At 43.8% G+C, this 6,000-nt stretch overlaps 1 protein-coding gene across 2 annotated transcripts in view; it reads right to left on the reverse strand.

Annotated features, from left to right (window-relative positions):
- Positions 1–4,105, reverse strand: part of TBCE (tubulin folding cofactor E) — a 109,711-nt gene extending 105,606 nt beyond the window's left edge. Inside the window, exon 1 of one of the 2 annotated variants that reach the window (XM_033841829.2) lies at positions 4,085–4,105. The gene's annotated coding sequence lies outside the window, so the exon portion shown is untranslated. Of the gene's footprint in view, positions 1–3,757; positions 3,901–4,084 lie in introns of those variants that run through there. The other variant, XM_033841827.2, reaches the window with a different exon arrangement.
- Positions 4,106–6,000: the final 1,895 nt, after the last annotated feature.

The following is a 6,000-nucleotide window of genomic DNA, read 5'->3' on the forward strand; positions in this document are numbered from 1 at the left end:
GATATTTGTTCTAAATTGTACCAAAATAATTGGCATGAGGTCTGAATTATCATTCACAGATTGACAACTATCCAGTAGAAAACTCAACATCAAGAAGAAACAGGGGCTTCCCTGGTGGCGCAGTGGTTGAGAGTCCGCCTGCCAATGCAGGAGACACTGGTTCGAGCCCCGGTCTGGGAAGATCCCACATGCCGCGGAGCGGGTGGGCCTGTGAGCCATGGCCACCGAGCCTGCGCATCCGGAGCCTGTGCTCCGCAACGGGAGAGGCCACAACAGTGAGAGGCCCGCGTACCGGAAAAAAAAAAAAACAAGAAGAAACAGGCTTCACTGAGATTAGGAACTGTAGTCAGTAATCCTGGCTCAGGAACTTACAAGCAGTGAATCCGGACATTTGTCAACATTTCTCTGTCATGAAGAACGTAAGGAGGTAGAAGACATGCACTTATAAGGAAATCAGAGTTTAATTAGAAGAGATAACTACCAGCAAACAATTAAGACCTATAATTAGTAATGTAAGGATCCAATTCAGTGATGAAGAAGAAACAGGTGGGTTAAGAGTGAGGAGGACTCCATGTGGAAACCATTCCCTGGTTAAGCTGACAGAAATGAGCAGCAGAAATCAAGAGAACAAGCTTTCCAGGTAGGGAAATGTAAGAGGGTTTCACTGACGTTTTGGAGGTTCATGATGGGAGACTAAAGAAAGTGAAAATGTAAGGGCAAAACATGTCATTTGCTTTTAAATGACCACCTAAAGTGTAACAACTTCTGAGTATTTAATAGTGCAATTTTAAAGAATCCTAGCTGCCGTCCTTTTTAAAAAGAAATTTAATTGTCATAAAATACACATTCCATAAAATTTATCACCGTAACCATTTTTTTTTTTTTAGCGGTATGCAGGCCTCTCACTGTTGTGGCCTCTCCCGTGGCGGAGCACAGGCTCCGGACACACAGGTTCAGCGGCCATGGTTCACGGGCCCAGCCGCTCCGCGGCACGTGGGATCCTCCCGGACCTGGGCACGAACCGGCGTCCCCTGCATCGGCAGGCGGACTCTCAACCACTGCGCCACCGGGGAAGCCCCACCTTAACCATTTTGAAGTGTACAGTTCAGTGGCATTAGATACATTCACACTGTTGTGCAATCAATCACCAAAACTTTTCCGCCTTGCAAAACGGAAAGTCTCTACCCATGAAACAACTCCCCATAGACTCCTCTCCCAGACCCCACCTTCCATTTCTATTAACCTGACTGCTCCAAATATCCCACAGAAGTGGAAGCACACAGTATTTCTCTTTGGTGACCGGCTTACTTCACTTAACCTAATGTCCTGTTGTCCTCCATGCACGTCATAGCTAATGTCAAAGCCTGTGTCCAAGTTCTACTACATCCTCACAGTAATTCCTTGGCCCTCACACACTGAATTGTCTCATTTTAAGCAGTTCCTCCAGAAAGCCTTAGGCTTTCTGAAGAGGCTGTAGACATGTCTTCTCTCTCGAACACCAATGACTGAAATCCACACCAAACGCACAATTTTTATGATACAACTATATGAAACAGAAATAATAAAATTAATGAACCAATCAGTGCCTTTTCTCTACACACTTTCAAATACCACCAAATATTCCCAAATCACTCCTCCACAAATTCATTCCAGCTGCTCCTAATAACCAGCAAACTGTTAAATTCCCTCTTTTCTGGTAGCCTCTACCTATTTTATATTCACTTCACACTTAATAATGTCTATCATATTATTTTCTAATGGACTCTTTTGCACATTTCCCAGCAAAATGCTAAGGTAGGGTAAGTATCACATACTTCTTAAAAAATAAACTTTGGAATGCTAAGTATACAGTAAATATTCTATTAAGCTGTATCACAAATTTACTTTAATAAACCAAAAAGGAAAAAAATCAAAACCACCAGAAAATAGTAACAACTACTAGTTTTATTGTTGAACGTTTACATCTTATGAAAATAAGTACTGAGATGATCCAGGAGGCCTGTTAAAATCAGTAGCTCACAGGTAAAGACAATATTGTTCTGCAAGGTTAAGATTCTGATTAGATAAATTAAAAGGTTAACCACTATAAGGACAGAAGTAACGTATATATAGTAACATATCTTCCAAACAAGTAGAAGAGAAAAAGTGAAGAGAGAAAACAAGACAAAACCTCAATTCAAAAAAAGGCAAGAAAAGAGAAAGAAAAAGCACAGAAAGTACAAAGTACCAGATGGCAAAAAAAAAAAAAAAGGCCAAATCCATTTTTTCAACAATTATATTATGGAGAGCCCACTAAAAGCCAAATATCGTTTTAGGCACTAGGGATACAGCTGTACACAAAACACAAAAAAATAGCTGCTCTCATGAAACTTCTATCCTAGTGGGGTAAACAGTAATGAACCAGAAAAATGAATAAATCACATGGCACGTCATATCGTAATAAGTACAAGGGCAACGAGTACAACGGAAATATAAGGGAAGGCTATGTCAGGGAAGACCTCACTGAGAAGGTAATATTCAAAAAAAACAAAACAAAACAAAAACAGGAGGGAGGTAAGGGATTAAACCATGTGGACATTTTGACAAAGGAACTGCAAGTGTAAACATCCTGAGGTTAGGATGTGCCCGAGGCAACAACATAGAGCAAAGAGGGAGAGTAGCCAGAGATGAGATCAGAGGGAAAGCAAGGGCCAGGTCATACAGAACCTTGACCGCCACTCTGAAGAATCTGGCTTTTAATCTGAGTGAAATGGGTAGTCCATGGAGGATTTTTTGAGAGGAGGGAGATAATCTGATTTAAAAAAAAAAAAAAGAATCACTCTACATGCGATGGAAAGACTGAAAAAAGAAAAAGCAGACTATTTTAGTGGCTACTGCAGAAATCCAGGTGAGAGATGGCTGTAATTTGAATAAGGGAAGGTGCTGAGAAGGGCTTGGGACTCTGCATAGATTCTGAAGGCCGAGTTCTTGCATCTGCTGATAGGTTACATGTGTGGTGAGAAAGAAATGGGTCAAGGATGATGCCGAAGGTTTTACAGGCCTCAACAAATATCTCAGTAATGACAGTGAATATAAGTACAGTCAGCCTGCCAGTCAAAAGGCAGAGACTGTCCGCTTGGTTTAAAAAAAAAAAATTCCCCAACAATATGCTAGTTACAAAAGCATACGTAAAGGGACTTCCCTGGTGGCACAGTGGTTAAGAATCCACCTATCAATGCAGGGGACACGGGTTCGAGCCCAGGTGCGGGAAGATCCCACATGCCGCGGAGCAACTAAGACCCGTGCGCCACAACTACTGAACCTGCGCTCTAGAGCCCGCGAGCCACAACTACTGAGCCCGCGTGCCGCAACTACTGAAGCCCGCGAGCCTAGAGCCTGTGCTCCGCAACAAGAGAAGCCACCGCAATGAGAAGCCCGCGCACCGCAAAGAGTAGCCCCCGCTCGCAGCAACTAGAGAAAGCCCGCGCGCAGCAACAAAGACCCAACGCAGCCAAAAAAAAAAGAAAAAAATTATTTACATATTTACCAAAAAACCCCTAAAAAGATGAAAACAGTTGAGCCAAGTATCAAATGACAGTGACCATGGATATATTAACTTCAGACAAAAGAGAAGTCTGTTCTCACCCACAACCTAGAATAGTCCCCGGTTGGTAGTAAGTAATATGTAAAACCTGTAAACGTTCTCCACCTACTTAACCTTATTTCTCCTGCATCACAAATGTTAAAGGATTTGGATGGTCAGGGTTGTTTCTCTAACCTGACACCAAGTCGTTGGTCGCCTGTGCCAGTTTCACCTCTTGCAGAGTGACAAGTCAGTATGACTTTTCTGTGAAGTTCAGTGCGGGGCCACCACTCCCGCTCGCCCGCCACGGGCTCCGGCCCGGGACCCCACTCGCCCCCACGAACGCCTCCTCTGCACCCGGCGCAGCTGGGTTCGCTCAAAGCCCCAGGAAGCAGGCAACGCCCGGCCACTTGGGAAGTTTCTAAAGGGAAAACAGACCGAGAGCCTCGCAGGCGTGCACTGGTCACGAGCCAGCCAAGAACGCACGGCTCCCTCCGCTCCCCTGACCCCGAAGAAGCTCACCTATCCGCGGTCCGCCAGGGTGGTCTGAGCTGCTGCCCCCACCTCGCGTCTTGCCGCAGAGCAGCTTCCGGCTGTGGACGGAAGTGCTCCTTTAGGAAGACAGGAAGTCCCGCCTCCTCGGGAAGGAGCGGCGGCAGCTGGAGCTCTGCGCTGATTATCAGCGAGCGTCTGGGGAGCCGAAAGTGTGGTCAGACCGCCCAAACCCAGCGGAGCTCGCCGCTCCTGTGCTGCTCCAGCGAGTCCCCGGAACCCGGGATGACAGAACGACGCATGGGACGCGCAGGTTCCAGTTTACTTGTTATCACGGAAGCGAGTTACAAGTCCTGTATGAGATTCAGTTCCACGTTCATTGACAATCTACCACGGAGGAAGCCTGTGGTGGTCACAGAGAAGAGTGTAGGGTTGATTCCACAAAAACTAGGGGAAGAAAATTAACTCGATGAATCGCAAAGCAGGATGAAAGTAAATGCAGTAATAGAAAAAGCAAATTCCGTTGGCATGTTAATTTCTAAGAGTTTTCTCGTATCTCAAGAGTTGTGAGGATGAAATGGGATGATGCATAAATAAACGTTTAGCCGTGGAGCCTGGTACATGATTAAAGCATATAATACCCATAGTATTGTTATCGTTGGTGAAAATAAAAGAGGCCTTTAACCCAACCAAAGGGAAATTAAATAACACTTCAGGGAGGTAGCCTTCAAGCTGAATGTTAAATTTAAGAATTTCAGCACATAGAGATACCCATTATGAAGCTGTAAAAACTGCTTTTGTTGATTAATGAAACGGCATAGGCTAAAAAAACTTGTTCCAAAAAACAAACTTCCAGAAGCTTTATTGTTTGAAATCATATGAGTAATAATGGAATATCCCAAGTCTGCCTGGCAGAGCTGAGTCCTGGGGATAATTTTGACACTTTGCCAGCCCAGGCATAGTGCTTCAAATAAGAAATTTTCAGATATAACATTCCACATTTATTTTAACTTTATGGTTTTCAACGCTACATGACCTTGGAGTCGGCTTCACAACTCAGGCCTGAGCCTGCTTAATTCTTATCTATTAATACACTCCACCAAATCCTATGCTATGTCTGCCTCTTCCTTTTTGTTTTTTTTTTCTTCCAGTTAGACTCCCCCAGTTCCTTTGGTGGGTGGTTTTCCTTGTTCAGCAACTTAATAAATTTTGTTAGACTACAGGTTTGACTCAGATGGCTTTATCAGATGGGATTTATCACTATTTATTTTGATCAAGCCTCCTGTACTCATTAAGGTTGGAGGACAACTTTGGCCCCAACTTAGACAAAAACTGAAGCAGAATAAAGGTAGGTTATTTACTGACATTCAGCTGTGTCCTGAGAAGAGCTGTGCACTTTCTAACTGGAGAGTTTTAAATTATCTTTCGGCAGAGAATGGCCACACTTCTTGAAGATTATTGGCATCCACCAAATTCAGACCAGCCCCACAACAGATATAGGAAGCATGCACCTTCCTTTTCTTTGTAAAATATTTTCCTGTCTCCACTGAGTTGTGACAGTACTTGCCTGGTTTTGCCTAGAGTGAAAGAATGATCCCTCTCTGCCTTCTGTCCTTTCCTCGAGACATTGTACTGCTGCCTCAACCATGTTATCTCCTTGAAGTGCTTTCTCTGCTAAAGTTTTTTCCCTAAAAGAGCTCTATACACCCTGTCTCTCATTCCTCACCCTCCTCTCACTTTAATCTTTTTCAGCCTGACCTTCTGGCTTCTGTCTTCCCTCCAGTTTTTCCACAATTATCTTTCAAATATCACCACTGACTTCAGATCACCAAGATGGTTTCTTAGTCCTCATATCCCTTGATTTCTCAATAGCATAGGTCGATAGGGTTACTTATCCCCCTTTGTTGTAAAGATCATATTTAAAGCACTGTCTCAAAAAAGTGCAA

This window comes from Tursiops truncatus, chromosome 16, assembly GCF_011762595.2.
Source record: "Tursiops truncatus isolate mTurTru1 chromosome 16, mTurTru1.mat.Y, whole genome shotgun sequence".
Classification (NCBI taxonomy): domain Eukaryota; kingdom Metazoa; phylum Chordata; class Mammalia; order Artiodactyla; family Delphinidae; genus Tursiops; species Tursiops truncatus.